This window comes from Cucumis melo, chromosome 1 (genome assembly GCF_025177605.1).
Source record: "Cucumis melo cultivar AY chromosome 1, USDA_Cmelo_AY_1.0, whole genome shotgun sequence".
In the NCBI taxonomy this organism is placed as follows: domain Eukaryota; kingdom Viridiplantae; phylum Streptophyta; class Magnoliopsida; order Cucurbitales; family Cucurbitaceae; genus Cucumis; species Cucumis melo.
The window spans coordinates 30334502-30351917 of NC_066857.1; the positions used below are offsets into that span (position 1 = coordinate 30334502).

The window sequence follows — 17416 nt, forward strand, 5'->3', positions numbered from 1 at the left end:
TGCTAACAGTAATGAAAAAGAAGAAGAGAACTTACAAAGATAAGTTAGAACCACAGAGAGGATACAAAGAGAGACAAGAATGCAGTGAATCAAAAGAGGAAATGTGGTAATATATAGGGGAAAGATGGGGCAAGTTGAGAGGACTTGAAGGGAGGTAAACCAAAATATAAAGACCAAAGTAATGGACTGCAACATATCTATCAATAAAAGACAGGGAATCTCTCTGCTACAACTGACATAAAGCATAACAAAGTCCAAAGAGTCAAAGGCTATATACTGAAACCTATACCAAAACCATACACTAAAAAGACATGGAAGAGACAACACTGGACAGAAAGGAAGAAGAGACAACACTGGACAGAAACCAAGACCAATTGAAAGTAAATGAACAATGTAACAATACAGAGAGATAAGAATAGAAGGATTGTAATAAATTTTGTAAGCAAATGTGAAGTCAAAACCATACAATAAAAACAGATGGAAGAGACAACACTGGACGGTTAAAGCAATAAAGACATGGCAACAATACAAAGAGATAAGAATACACTATGAAAATAATAGAACAATCTAACAATACAGAGAGATAAGAATAGAAGAAATATAACAAATTTTTTAAGGAAATAATATGTAACAAAAGAATACAGAGAAGAATAGAAGAATTGTAAAAAAATGTAACAAATTTTTTAAGGAAATAATATGTAACAAAAGAATACAGAGAAGACATACAACAATTGTACAGAGAGCTAAGAATAGAAGAATTGTAAAAAAATACAACAATTGTAACAAAATTGGTAAAAATATAGAGAAGACATAACACAATTCTAACAGAATTGTAACATGGCCGGAGAAATTGAACCAATAAACAGAACACATAGGTGCAAGAATACAGAACACATGGCCGGATATATTTAACCAATAACACATAACACATAGGTGCAAGAATACAGAACACATGGCCGGATAAATTTAACCAATAACACAGAACACATAGATGCAAGAATACAGAACACATAGGTAAAGCAACGACATGGCTGGAATAATACAGAACACAACTACATACATTACAAAAGAATTCAGTTTTACACAAATTCGAACTCATCATCGGCTTTAAAAAAAAGTGGATTGAAAACTCCAATACCTCCCTACCAAGCTCCAATGGCAGAGTGAAGTATCTGGCTTATTGCCAAGCGAAAGACTGGACAGCATAATCGAACCACGAGCGGCAAGGAGGTTTGAAGGAGCCAAAACCCACGATTCCAAAAAGGAAATCGTGTTCGGAGCCAACAAAATCGTCGGCTTCAACGAACACAGAAGTCCTTTCGGGAGTGAGAGAGACGGATGAGAGAGATGTAGAGAGAGATTCGGCGTAACGAAATCCGGTTTCATCGCGAAAACGCAACGGCAGAATGGATTAAAGGATGAGGACGAAACCCTAGATTCGTTGAGGGAGAAGACGAAAGAAAACAACTATCTCTCGATTCGTTGAGGGAGATGAAACAAATGGACAAAACGATACAAAAGGAAGGAATGGATTAAAGGATGAAGACGAAAAAAACCAAATCGACCAGACAACACAGAACCAACACAAACCCTAGATTCGTTGAGGGAGAAGACGAAACGAAACATCCATTCGTTGAGGGAGAAGACGAGACGAAACGAAACATCGATTCGTTGAGGGAGATGACAGAAAGAAGAGAAAAACGAAAAAAAATTCGATGAAGAAAGGTTGAGGAGAAGATTGAAATCGGTTTGAAGGAGGAAATGGAACACGAATTGAGGGGAACGATGAAACCGGATCCACGAAAACGGGGGAACACGCGTATCGCCGTTGGAAGGGGCAGACGAAAACGTGTTAAGGAAACCCTAAAACTAGGGTTTCCTTAACATTGGGCCCAAACGGGGTTAGGGTTGGGCTAACCTAAGCCCACAGTCCCAACCCTAACCCCAAACAGGCCCTTATGGTTTATCAATGATAGACCAAAATTTGTTATATGGTTTATTAGTGATAGACTCTTATCATTGATAGATTTTGACAAATTTTGCTATATTTGCAATTTTTTAAAAATATTGCTATATATTTAATTATTTTGAATATAATTGCTACATTTGCAACTATCCCTAAAAACAATTGGGCATCAGGTATATTTTCAAATATAGTATTACCAACCAAAATATTGATAGAATACCATAAAATGTTAGATGTTTGATTTTATGTATTAAAATTTTTCTCAATAATTTTCATATTATTTAGTTCTCTATATGTTTTTTCCATATTATTTAATAAAAAACTTACTTTATTTAATTAAAAGTATCTAATTTAAATTGTTGTTATAATTAATCACGTCAAACTACATTCAACCAAGACGTTAAACCAAAGACATATAAAACTTTTCTCCTTAAATTGTAATATTGATGATATATTATCATATCTAGTGGTGTGTTTGGTTACATCATCAAATGTTTAATTTAAAAAATAAGTTATTTTTTAAAAAAAAGTTAGAGGATTTGAAAGCTACTCAAAAAGTTCTTTAATGTATTGTAAACAATTTTTACAAAAATGAGCTTTTTAAAAAGTATTTTTTTCTTAAGTCAATTCAAATAGACCAATACAGTGATAATTGATTTTAAGTAGTTTCACTTATATACATCTTTTACCCTTAGTTTAAATTTTAAAAAAATTGAAAAAATGATTTTAAACTTAATGATTTGAAATTAAAAAATTATTTTAAATGTTTGTTTTGTTTTGAAAAAAAAAATTGAAATAAATGTATTTACTATAATGATGAGATTAATTTACTTTTAAATCCTATGAAATCGAGCAAAATTCAATCAGTAAAAACAAAATTTGAAATAATTTTGGATATTAAGATTATTATCTATTATGAATTGAAATTTCTAAAAATGATGAGGTCTCGAATAGAACGTTAAGTTTTATAGTGTTTAGGACAAATAAATAGAGTTACAAAGTCTTATAGTGTTTAGGTTAAATAAGTAGAGTCGTAAAGTTTTGAAAGTTGTAAATTCCTATAGTTGAGTCTAAAAAAAATAACTTTAGATTTAAATACTATTTTGGTTCATGTACCTTTAGTTTTTATTCATTTTAGTCGAAAAATGGTGAGAAATAACACTTTTTAAAATGTTGTTCAAACACTTCTTTTTTGAACAAGAATATAATGATATCGAGATTTAGTTAAAACAAATCAACGTGAGTCTTCTCTAGCTAAAGAATCTTCTCGAACATTATATTAAATCTTATCTCTTTAAAATTTCTCCCAATTCGATTATTTTAACTAAATATTACAACAAATTATAAGGTAATTTTCCAAATCTTTAGCAATTTTTTTTCTTTTTGCAAAATTATATGAATTTCCTAAATGGTTTCCCAATTATCAAAATAAAATTTTCAAATTGATTCAATATTTTTAAATTTTGGGAAAGTTAAAATTTGCAAAAATATGGTATAGATTAGGTGTTAATCATGTCTTAGAAAAAGCTCAAAATATCGAATTTCAGCGTTTAATATCTTCAAGATTTCATCGAGAAAGCCCAAATAATAGAATCTTGGTGCTATTTTGCTTAAGATTAACAACGAGATTCACAAAATTTTTTTCAAATTATAGATTTTACGTGATGAAGAGTTGTTGTAACGATGATGCATGAAGTGAATTTACAATAGCTTTTTTTGTTAAACAAGACAGACAACAACTGAAGATTAATGTCGAGAGATTGTGGTGATTTGGATGTGGTTTTCAGTATGATGTGACAAAATTTGTGAAAGTTGCAGTTGGAATTTGAAATTTAAGGACCTTTTAAATTAGGTTAAAAGATTTAAAAAAAATCGTAAAAACTTGATATAAGATTTGATAGAGGTAGCCAAATTTTGAGAATATTTGAAAACTTAGTTAAGATTTGCTACCTAATTTGGAATAATTATATAAATGTTTTGAAAAATTATAGAATCCCAAAGATAAAGTTAAATTTTTAAGTAAGTCTCAATGGTCGATCTTGGACGAGATTTATCAAAAACAACTACGGTAATGGTTAAAAAATGTACTAATGTTTTAGGATGAAAACTTATATGTGCATTGTCGTTTCTAATTAACAATTTTCCATTTCCAGTTTCTACACTTTAAAATGTTCATTTTGTTCTATATAGTTTCATAACATTCATTCGTGTGTTAAATGAGAAGAGTTAAGATCTTAAAAAATTACCATTATTATATTTCCTTCATTTTCAAAGGGCCAAAATTGTCCTTTTCTAAAAGTTGAGAGATAAAATTGAACTAAAGTTAAAAGTAGAACGATCAAAATGAATATTTTAAAAATACAAAAATGAAAATGAACCAAATTAAAGATAAACAAATATGAACAAAAATAAACAAAAATTTAAAATATAGAGACCAAAGTAGTATTAAAACCTTAATTTTATTTCTTATTAGCTTCTTAGATTATGAACCAAAGAAGTACATAACTGGGTAACTAAACATCATAACTTCATTACTCCTTGCTTCTTCCTCCACTTCTTACCACAAACAATCCTGAAATCCACAAAGTTATCAACCAGAAAATCATTCCAATGTAAACAATTAATAAAATATAAAATTAGCATTTTTTGAATGGTGAGATCCATTGATAGTTTGGATGTGCTTGAGGAATGTAGTTGAAAAGTAGGAGTAGGAAACTAAACTCTTTGAAGAGGTTTACAAGCCTACGTCTCTCAACTGCTCGAGCCAAACAAACCCAATGACAAATGGTTTAGAGGAAGCAACGTTGAAATGTAACCAAGAATGGGATGTGAACAATTGAGAAAGACAAAAATGTACATGTAGGATAGGAATAGTCAAATCAAAGGAGAGGTGGGAGGGTGAGGGGTGAGGGGTAAGGGGTAAGGGGTAAGGGGGAAGGGGGGTGTGTGTGTGTTTATAGGGGTCTATATAAGGGCTTAATGTAGAGGTTTAGGGCAGCTTTTGAGTGGGAAAAGACCATAGCTCTACCTATCTAACCAGCCTATAGGCCCTATAGCCCTTAATTACCACTACATAGCCCTGTTGTTCAGATGACATGAAATAATGAATTTATATCTTCCACAACGTACCTGCCCTCTAATGCATTAAAAACTCAATTCTCTCTTCTTCTTTATTTTTTTCCTTTCCATTTTGGAATTATATTATTCTTACTCACAATAACATAATAATAATAATAATAATAATAATAATAATAATAATAATAATAATAATAATAATAATAATAATAATAATAATAATAATAAAATCATGTGGAAGTCCCGTCCCAGTCTATTTACTGTTTCATCTACATGCTTATGCAGTTATGCTCCTCATGGTTTTTGTTTTGGTTATCTTTTAATTTTTATGCTTTTTTTTGGGTTTCTTTTTCCCAATGCTCATTTATGTACATACACTTCTACCACTGTTAATACATACAAACTATCATGCCCAATCAACTCCAGCCCTATATAATACACGTTCCTATCAATGTTATACTTGTCTTTCACACAATAACAGTAATTTATAATTTTCAATTCAGTTTATAATGATTGATCTAAACAATACAATACAAGTCTATCACACATATATTATATATTATATTGACCATGCAAGTTTATGAGTGACATATTCGTACATTTAAACACAATAATACAATTTCAATATCCACCATTCCTTAATATAGAAAAGGTATGAACTAAATTACCAATAATGGAAGTCTGGTAGTGATCATATAGGCATTAGTAAAATACAATACAATATTATTTGACCAACAATATAAATAAATCAGTGATAGTTTTCTTTTCCTAATTATAGTCTATTAGTTATGGAAGTTTATCACGTATAGATTAGTTATGGAAGTTTATCACGTATAGATTACTTCAAACATTACCATAAATTACTATGTTTAAAAGAAGTTAGAAACATTAATTTTCTTGAGTTAAATATCATTTTAGTCTTCATACTTTAAAGTTTGTCCAATTTTAATCTTTATATTTTCATATGTTCAATTTTAGTTTTTGAACTATCAATGAATCTTAAAATTAGTCTTTATCGCTAGTTTATTTTTGATTGTTATCGTTAGTTTTTATTTTCTATTAGTATTTTCACTGGAAATCTAAAAAATAGACCACATATTATGTTTGTTTGCATGAAAATGATTATTTAATCAATTTCAATAAAAATTAACTTCAAACAATATTAAATTTAAGATTAACTAAAAACATTTTTTTAAGGAGTGAAATCGAATGTTAAGAAGTAAAATAATTAAAATGGAAGAAATTTGATAGTTAATTAACCAAAATGAACAGTTTTGAAATATATAATTATTGTTTTATATATAATTATATTATGGAAAGTAAATAGGAAAGAAGAAAAGAAAAAGAAAATAGGGGATTGGGTTAGAGAGTGATGTAATTGGACATGGAAAGGTGCTATTCAAAGAAAACAAGAGAAGAAAGGCCAGCTGCATGAAATTGACAACTGAGGTTTTTATTATAAAAGCATGCGTTGAAATTTTAAAATCTTTTCTTTTTTAATTAATTCATTTATTTATTCTTACTATTATTAAAAGAAAAAAAGAAAAAAAAAAAAAGAAAGAAACTATTAATTGAAAGTAGACAAACAGTGGAATATTGAATTGTCTATAAACCTGAGAAAAAACAGTACCACACACACACACACACACAAACCCTATTTTTTGTTGCTGCCCTAATATTCATTACACTTACCAATTCAACCCTTTCTAAATCCAACACCCTACCCTTTTCACTATTTTATATTTGTCTATGTTTCAATTTTCAATTGCACAAATTTTGACTAAAACATTCTAATATTCCAACCTACTGCCTGTTCTAACTAATTCAATTCTAATATTTGGTTGGTTTCTTTGAGAAGGCATATGATGTGTTTTAACTATTTAATTATTTTTTTTATTCGACTATTCAAGAAGTTTATAAGTTATTGAGTTGGTTGTTATAGTTTATTAGTTGTGATAATGGATGTTTTAGTGCATAATTTGGATCTCAAATATGAAGTAGCATCCTACTTATTGATTACGTGTTAGCTTTTTTATTCATATATTTAACATCAACATAAGAGATAAATTTACATTTTTATTATTGTCTATTATGTCGTTAAATCATATAAAAAGAAGCTTAGGTGTGTAGATGATGTAAATAATAAGCATTTTCACTTGCTAATAGTTAATGTAAATTGGATTTATTTTTAAAAATTATTTTTTCAGAAATTCAAATTGACGTTTTCATAAAATTGAAACATATTTTAAACATGGGTAATAATTTCATATTTTGTTTTGGTTAGACGGTAAGTTTAGTTTTAAGTTTTTTTATTTTTTTGTTTGGTCCCAAAATCGTACAGATGTCTAATAAATAATTGGGTAATTATAATAGATAGCAATTTTTAGAATAATTATTAACTATGTAGCAATATTTTAAAAAAAATTGCAAATATAGCAAAATCTTTCGGTGATAGACTTCTATCGTTGATAGACTCCTATGGTTTATCAGTGATAGACCAACATTTGCTACATGGTTTATCGGTGATAGACTCCTATCATTAATAGATTTTGACAAATTTTGTTATATTTGCAATTTTTTTAAAATGTTACTATATACTTAATTATTTTGAATATAATTGCTACATTTGCAACTATCCCTAAATAATTTCGTGTTTTAACTAATTTTATGCCTTGTTTGATCATAACATTCTTTTCTTTTATCATCGATGTAAACGCTACCTCTATCCATTACTATTTTAAAAAGTCTAAGTTAGGTTTTTATGAAAAAGAGTATATTTAGTTTTTAGAAATTGATTTTAAATTAAAGTGATTCTATAATAAAGACGGGAAGCAAAATTTAAAAATTGAGAGGAAATAAATATACATTAGAAAGATCAGAAAACAAACTCTGAAAGTGATACAACATCAAGGTATAGAACTCACGTTCTCTTTCCAAAATAGGTTCGAAAAGTATTGCACAAAACATACAATTATTTGAATTATAAGTAAACCAACCACATTGATGTCTCAACTTACCCCAAGGAGTGAAGTCTACTATAACGGTTCTAATTAAGTTTCAATCTTTATAATACTTTGAAGTTTTCGATTAACTAAAACTATTTAAAAATACATATTACCTCACTATTTTGTAATAATTTAATGTCAACATTTAATTAATAGTCTGCATCTCCAAAAAACAAAAAGGAAATGAGTTGCATACCTGAAAGAGGGATCCTAAAACAACAAAAATCTCATTAAAATATATTTAAAATTATTGAAAATGACTACTTATATCAATAAGATATATTTTTTATTTATGGTTAAATCACAGGAACTCTAAGGAGAGTGTTTGAGTATTCCGGTAGTGTAATAAGTTTGAAATATAATGTAATTCAAAATCCAATTTGTCTCGATTTGAAATTGATATGGTCCGTCCTACAATTTTATTAGCATTTTGCTTTAAATTGGACATGCATTTTAGTGTCATTCAAACTTTAAGGGGCTGTTTGGGGTTAGGGTTTGGGCTGTGGGGTTAGGTTAGCCCAACCCTAACCCCCGTTTGGGCCCAATGTTTTAGGGTTTCCTTAACACGATTTCGTCTTCCCCTTCCAACGGCGATACGCGTGTTCCCCATTTTCGTGAATCCGGTTTCGTCCTTCCCTGCAATCCGTGTTCGATTTCTTCCTTCAAACCGATTTCAATCTTCTCCTCAACCCTTCTTCCTCGAAATTTTTTTCCTTTTTCTCTTCTTTCTGTCATCTCCCTCAACGAATCCATGTTTCGTTTCGTCTTCTCCCTCAACTTTTCTAGGGTTTGTGTTCGTTCTCTTTTGTCCGGTCGATTTTGGTTTTTTTCGTTTCATCCTTTAATCCATTCCTTCCTTTCGTCTTCTCCCTCAACGAATGTAGGGTTTCGTCTTCATCCTCTAATCCATTCTGCCCTTGCGTTTTCGCGATGAAACCGAATTTCGTTACGCCGAATCTCTCTCTACATCTCTCTCATCCGTCTCTCTCACTCCGAAAGGACTTCTGTGTTCGTTGAAGCCGACGATTTCGTTGGCTCCGAACACGATTTTCTTTTTGGAATCGTGGGTTTTGGCTCCTTCAAACCTCCTTGCCGCCGTGGTTCGATTATGCTCTCCGGTCTTTCGATTGGCAATAAGACAGATACTTCACTCTGCCATTGGAGCTTGGTAGGGAGGTATTGGAGTTCTCAATCCACTTTTTTTTTAAGCCGATGATGAGTTCGAATTTGTGTAATACTGAATTGTTTTGTAATGTATGTAGTTGTGTTTTGTATTCTTTACCAATGTGTTCTGTGTTCTGTGTTCTGTATTCTTTACCGTTGTGTGTTCTGTATTCTTTACCGTTGTGTGTTCTGTATTCTTTACCTATGTGTTCTGTGTTCTGTATTCTTTACCTATGTGTTATGTGTTCTGTATTCTTTACCTATGTGTTATTTTGTAATGAATGTATGTAGTTCCGGCCATGATGAGTTCGAATTTGTGTAATACTGAATTATTTTGTAATGAATGTACGTAGTTCCGGCCATGTCTTCTGTATTCTTGCACCTATTTGTTGTCTGTTATTGGTTCAATTTCTCCGGCCATGTTACTTATCTGTTAGAATTGTAACATGTCTTCTCTGTATTCTTACCAATTTTCTTACAATTGTTGTAATTTTTTACAATTGTTTTATTCTTAGCTCTCTCTACAATTGTTTCATTTAAAAATTTGTTACATTTTTTTACAATTCTTGTATTGTTCTCTATATGTATTCTCTGTATTCTTTTGCCATGTCTTTATTGCTTTAGTGTTGTCTCTTCCATGTCTTTTTAGTGTATGGTTTTGACTTCACATTTGCTTACAAAATTTATTACAATCCTTCTATTCTGTTTTATTGTTCTGTTCATTTACTTTCATTTACTTTAGTTTACAAAATTTATTTCTCTGTATTGTTACATTGTTAATTTACTTTCAATTGGTCTTGGTTTCTGTCCAGTGTTGTCTCTTCTTCCTTTCTGTCCAGTGTTGTCTCTTCCATGTTTTTGTAGTGTATGGTTTTGGTATAGGTTTCAGTATATAGTCTTTGACTATGCTATGCTTTATGTATGCTTTATGTCAGTTGTAGCAGAGAGATAGGGCCTGTATTTTATTGATAGATATGTTGCAGTTGGCTGTACTTTGGTCTTTTGGTCTATATATTTTTGTTTACCTCCCTCCAAGTCCTCTCAACTTGCCCCATCTTTCCCTATATATTGCCACCTTTCCTCTTTTAATTTAAAAATATTATACCACATAAAAAATTAATTAACTCAACCCATTTAACAATTTCCCCAAATAAAATTTATCACAAAATACACATAAACCTACCCACCTAACCCTTTCCCCAAACACATTTTATCATAAAATTCCCATAAAACTACCCACCTAACCCTTCCCCCAAACACATTTTATCATAAAATCCCCATTAACTCTTTCCACCTAATCCTTCCCCCAAACACATATTATCATAAAACTACATTTTTAAACCCTTCCCCCAAACAAGGGTTATGATAAAACTAGGTTTAACTTAAGACTAGTTTTATCTTAACACTAACCCTTCCCTAAATCAACCCTTCTCCCAAACGCACCCTAAATAATCTCACTACATTAGTTCATCAAAATTATATTTATCTCTAAATTGATTTTTTTTTTTGGAAGTTGTGTTCCCCCACACAAAAGCAAAGAAATCTCTTTAATTCACTGTATTGGTTAGGGTTACATGTTTTCATCTCTCTCAACAATAAATTCCTTCACTTTTATCCCCCACAACTCCTGTCTATAAATAAACCCAAAGCACTACTCCTCGCTTTTCCATTTTCAACAAACCCCATTTCCCTTTTTCTTCTCCCTCTTTTCTCTTTTCTTCTGCTCCGTTCATCCCTTCCATGCCTGGCCCTCCTTCCAAATCCCACTTTTCCCTTAAAAAGATCACCGGCTTTCAATCTCCCACTCTCCATTCTTCTTCTTCTTCTCATCCTCCTCCTCCTCCTCCATCGAGAGTCGCGAAATATAATCCCACTCACGGAAGGTCCTGCTTCTTCTTTCGTTTTCTTCTTTTCCTTTTCGAATTGCAAAAGCATTCGTTGACTCTCCCTTTTTCTTGCTTTTGATTTTTCTTCCTAAACCCCATCGATTTGTGTGCTGTTTGTGTGTGTGTGTGTGTGATTGACTGATTGTGTTCGCGAAGGAAAAGGTGAAGCTGCCAGCATGATCTACCTCTGGTCTGCTAGCTTGAAAAGACAAAAGCGTAAAGATAAAGAGATTGATTCATACCAATTTCTTTTTTCTTGATCCTCCATTGCTAACCCTAGTTAGGTCATGCTCTGACAGCCTCACTCCTTCCTACTCGCGAACTCTCCAGAAATTTCAATCTCCCTTCCATTTCAACAACCATCCTCGCTCAATCGGTAAAGTATTTGTTTCGATTTGCTTTTTGCGTTTTATTCTTGAATCAGTTATAGGTTTGTTATTTCTAGGCGTGCGATCGGAACTTGTATCATCATCTCTGCTTTTTTTTTTCTTTCACTTTTGCTTTTCTTTCCTGCCAAAGCGTGCTTTGCCCGCCGGTGCGTGGTGGTGGGGAACCACTGCTCTGTGATTTCTGTTGGTTGTTGGGCTTAATGTTTTTAAAATGTGCTTTTACTTGTACGGCTTCATACTATGGTTGGCTATTGGATCTTAAATCGTGTCTAGAATTTTTCTCGTTATGTTTCAGATTTTGTTTTAGCTTTTTTTATGGGTCCAGCTGTTTCTATAGGTTTCACTTCTTACTTACTTTTCTTTACATTCCATGCATGTTTTTGGGTGATTTCATGACTCTGATCATCTCCTTTTGTTCTTTTGTTGGAAATAACAAATTTCTGTCCTTAAAGTTGTAAAATTGGGATTCTTTTGCTTTTGGATTATATTGAGTTTCTATATCTATATTTTTTTCTTTTTTTACAATTTAAATTAGTTTATACCATGGTGGTCAGTTGACGCTTATTGTGTATTGTATGAGTTTTTCGGTTGCTGGATCTATTGCACGAAATCTTTGAATCACATTAAGTATCATACAACATTTGAAACATGTCTTCCTTCTATTTAATGTTTAATAAAAATTAGTTTGCACCGCATCAACCCCTATGGAGAAGTACCTGTCTTTTCTTACTAGCATGTATGCAAATACTGTTGTATTTGCTTTTATATTCTAAATGTGTGTATGAAGTTGGCATGACTTGTTTTGATTAATGTGTATACTGGATTAGTTTTGAATGATCTATGGCATCTTTGGTTTGACTAGAAATTAATTGCTTTTCAGATAACTCGTTATTAATTGCATTAGGCTTTTGACAAAAAAAAAATGAATGCATGAGTTTTTTTTTTTCTTTATAAAAAAAGATTTATTTTTTATACATAACACTTATAATACACTTGTGATTTTAAATTAATTGAAGTCACTTTAAGTAAACATTTTATCATTCAAAATCATAATTTAGAATTAAACTTTAAGCTGATTTTGAATGCTTAAAGGTATGTTTCAAAATCATTTTGAATATGATAAAAATGACTTCCAACTATCTTGAAATCACTTTCAGACATGTACTTAAATGAAATAATTCATACACACTTTCAATGAATTTGTATGTCAATATGGAACTTAACGGTAATTGAATTTTCATACCCATGCTTTTTTTTACTGCTTTTGGATAGATAGAAATTAGAAGTTGTAAATATTAGGCTCTGTTGGCAACCATCTCTTTATTTTTTTGAAAATTGACTAAAGAGGTGAATGTGTAGCCAAATTTCCAATTGACTTTTCTTCTCTTTTTGTAGTTAAACTTTTGGTTTGTTTTTTATTTTTTCAATTAATATTTGCAGAGAGTAGATAAGAAATAATGAATTTATAGATGGATGAATGACTTATATTAAAATCATCGACAGATTTAATATAGGTACTGAGACTGAGTCCCTCATCTTTATTGTTTTTATATAATATATATATATAAAGAAAATTATTTAATTTTTAATATTTATAGTTAGTTTAGCGATTACTGTCAATCTCCTTTCAACCCAAATTCAAATCTTATTTATGTAATTTATTTTTCATATTTTTCTTTTAGCTTCTTGTGAATATATTTTCTTCTAGATCTCACCGATTAAAATGGAAAACAAAATAACAAGATGAAAGTTGACATATTCAATGTATGTCTATGGAAGTCGGTGGAGTGTAATTTTCTTTTTACAATATGAAGTGATGCATTGAAATAGAGAAGATTTCAATTTTATGTTGTTTTAAAGCATGAGCAGTGGGATTATGGAGAAAATCATTGTCAGATTGTGGAGCTTTGGGTTGTTTTTTAATTTTGTCTTGTAGTAAGCATGGGGAGAAGTGTGCACGTGATTGTAGAAAAAGAATTACGTGGTGGGTAAGTAGGATGAACATAGGTGGGCGATGGTAACACATGATTAAATAATGTAGACACAGAGAGTATAGACACCTAGAGAACAAAACAAATAAAATCTTCAATCTTTAAAAAGAATCAAACTAGGAAAAAATAAAGAATCAAACGGAGCTTTTTCTCTTTCTCTTCTATAGGCCTTTTGTTTTTCTTACCAGTAATTATTTTGTTTTATTTTCTTACTATATTCAACTTTCCTTTATAGGTCAGGTTTTCTTATAGGCCACAAGATTCTGCTTCTATTGGTTTCATTATTATTAATATAAAAATTGTTTCCAAGATCATAATTTTCATCCCTCAGATGAAAATGAAAGGTCATTTTAATTGCCGATATTAGTTAATATTCGTTTTATTTTCAATGAAAGTATAATGGAATATTAGCGGTTTGTCTAGGCTTGATTGATTGCCTCTTTCTCATCCCTTTCAATTGCACAAACCACTCTTAGAGAAGAGCTAAATAGTGTTAGTTGCAATGAAACTTTGGATCTTTTAAATTTAAAAATTGAGCTTAATGTTAAAATTAGATTAAGAAAACAATCATATACTTATTTTTGTATAAATTTTGACATTTTGGAAATTTAGAGGTCCAATATTTACTATTGTTACTGTTATAACTTTTTAGGATATGAATGATTTAACAATGTTGTTTAATAATTGAGTGGCTTGACAAGGCTGGAATTCAATTTACTTTGTGATTGTAATCCTTTGTCGACCAAGTGATAGAAGATTATGATTTAGTACTTAACAATTTAGATTAGAAGCTAATTTGTATAAAGATTCAACCATATTATGGATTGTCTGAGGAGACTCCTCTACGAGATATAAAGTATTATATTAATCAACGCATTGTAATTTTTCCTAGGCAATAAAGTGACTCGAGAAATCTTTGATATTGACGTCATCTCCCCATTGTTTTCGTTGTGTTTATGGTTACTTCATGTGCCCTATTTACCGCTGAATGTACTGAGATGGAATCAGTCCTCCAATATTTATAATTTTGCGAAGTTATTTTTTGGAAGAATTCTTTTTTCTTTTCTTTAATCAAATGTATTATTATTTATATTTGTTGAAATCATAGTAATAACGAGTGCGTTTACACATGTCGTTAACCCCAGATGATACTTTTAGTTGGTTGAGTTAAATTTACTTACAAATATCTAAACTGTCGAAGCCCTTTGAGGACAGTTTCTATATATGATAATTATAATAATAGGTGAGGTGTTTTTAGATATATTGTAACCAATCAAAATATTTACGAATCATAAACACTATTAAAAACTAGTGGCTTTTATCTATATATCAGAAAACCAGTGGCTTTTTATCTATATTTTTATCACCGATAGAATTTAGAATTTTGTTATATTTTTTAAATAACTTTTGGTGATGTAGAGGATATTGTTTTTTTTTTTTTGGGCAAGTTTAGGAAGTGAACTCCAATAAGTAAATGGCTTATTATCCAAAAGAGTAACGATGACAGAAACCGAACCCTAAGTAGTAGTAGAAAAGTGGATGTGGAAAAAGAAAAAGGAAAGAAAAGAAGTCCCAATTCCAAGACAAAATGATGGGAAAAACATCAATTATTATTATTATTAAGAACCATTGTTATCAACTAAAAAAGAGTTGAAATTAAACTAGAGAGTGTAACCATTTACACGACAATCTTAACACTTTTAATCTTTTCTTTGTTCTTCGAATATTACAAATCTGATCAAAAGTAATCTAATCAAACCCATTTATCATTTTTTTCATCTTCCTTCTCTTTTTAGGTAAGTTTTATCATTTTGTTCAACCAATTATTCAGGATACTGTCTCAATTATTTTTCACGAGTGTAATTATTATTGATCTTACTATGAAATTTATCCTCTACAAAATGCAAGGAGGTCTCCTTGATTGTATCATCTCTGTTATTAACGAAGGGCTTTTATTCTAATTTGAGTGTTTTCTAGAATATGAGGTGCATTATCAAATTGATTATGGTTGATTTAGTAAATATTCAAATCGACTTCGATTTCAATCGTTTGAAAGGTCACTAGGGGCAAAGGAGGATGATGCTTGAGAACTGAAGAGTTAGGGTTTGAACTTTATTTTTGTGTGCGAATGAAAAAGAGGTATAGTTAGACTAATATGATATCATAGATGGAGTTTGGGAGGGAAAAATGAGCTTAATACTATATATTCGAGTTTTTGTACAATCTTATTGATGAAAACTATCAAACTAATTAATAACATATATAAGACAAAAAACTACCGGAACTAATGATCTTTTCAATTATTAGTTTTGGTTGGTTTAATCCTTAAAAAGAAGTTCGTTTGGGTCTTTTTCAAATCGACAATGATTGAGTCATTTTTCTCCTTTGACCAACTACCTTTGATCCAATCGACTCATTTTTTTCGACCTATTAAAGCTCACATTTAACAGTGGCCTTGTTAATTTATCTAAAAAAAAGAAAAAGTTTAGTTGAGCTAAGAGGTTTTCAATAAATAAATTTAACAAATAATAAAAACTAAATTGAATTGAAGATAATAAAAAAATGTGTCTTTTTTATTTTTACCCTAACGAATGAAATTAAATTAATTAGTTGACCTAAAATCAAATAATTTCAAATCCACGTGAATGTCGTAATGAAGTCCATAATAGGGAATACAGAGTTCATTTATATATGATATTTGTTCTTGTTTTATATATATATATATATATATATATATATATATATGTAAGAAAATAAATTAAAAGACTTTTATAAAGTAAACATCAATGTTGCGAGTCATAAAAAGAGATTCCGTGACAGTATTTTTCTGGTGTCAACTCTATAATTATTATGTCAAAAGTTCCCTCCACTATATTCCTATTTGAGATTAATCTTCTATAATGACGTAATTATTAGGTACGCAAGTTGCGTAGGACTAGTTCTCTTTTCCTTATATTATTACACACATTTGTTTTTTAACTTATGACATATGCTATATTACTCTTAAGGTTATTATAAAGAATGAAAATTAATTGTTCCCTATTACAATTCAAATTTCCCTCTAACAATCATATACCAAAGGTAAGAAATGTGGTTGCTAAGATATTAGGGATTTATCAAAGTGTGTCGCACGTTGCATGTGAATGAACAATAGTTTTTGAGTAACGTTAGGGTTACACCTGTAATTTTACACTAGCAACAGTGATATATGTCACTAAAAGTGTATTTAAGGACGTATATGTTTGATCACAATAGAGGTTATTTTCATTTTCGTCTATAACCATTTGTAATGCCTCCCTCAATTGTCTATAACCAAGATATATGTGTTAGGAATCATTCTTTCCCTCGATTGTTTAATTCTTGTTCAATTTAATCTCTATATTTTTAATAAATCTTAGATTTAAGTTTTTAAAATTAATTTATGTGCAAATTGGATAAGTAACGATAATAATTTTCAAGTACGAGAATACAATACATAAACATACTTTCAAAGTTCTTAATAAAAATGCTAATAAATATCAAATATTTTTTACAACAAACTTGCGTTGTAAACTAATTAAATTTAAAATCTATTAGAAATGTATAAACGAAAATTAGACATTTAAAAGCACAATAACCAAATTTAAATAAACTCCAAAATAAAAAGATCAAAATTGATGTTTTGATCATAAACTTCAATAAAAAAAATTTATTGTAAATTGTACTTACAAAACATAACAAAATTTATTTTTATCCACATCTATCGTCGATAGAATTTAAAATTTTAGTATATTTTAATTTATTTATTTGAACAAGCTTTTTATTGGGATGCTCATTACATACATATATATATATATATATATAGAAAATAATGAGAAAATAAAAAAGAAGGTTTGAAATTTTAATTTATATGACAAGAATAATAGAAAGTTATAGAGAAGAGAGACAAATATATGTATAA

At 30.0% G+C, this 17416-nt stretch overlaps 1 long non-coding RNA gene and 1 other non-coding gene across 2 annotated transcripts; both read left to right on the forward strand.

Moving 5' to 3' along the window:
* Nucleotides 1–10838: 10838 nt before the first annotated feature.
* Nucleotides 10839–14606, forward strand: LOC127144217 (uncharacterized). Its single transcript, XR_007815797.1, has 2 exons — nucleotides 10839–11472; nucleotides 12926–14606. It is a non-coding gene; the product is annotated as an uncharacterized LOC127144217 (long non-coding RNA).
* On the forward strand, nucleotides 11251–11410 carry MIR167A (microRNA MIR167a). Its single transcript, NR_120730.1, has one exon. It is a non-coding gene; the product is annotated as a microRNA MIR167a (primary transcript).
* Nucleotides 14607–17416: the final 2810 nt, after the last annotated feature.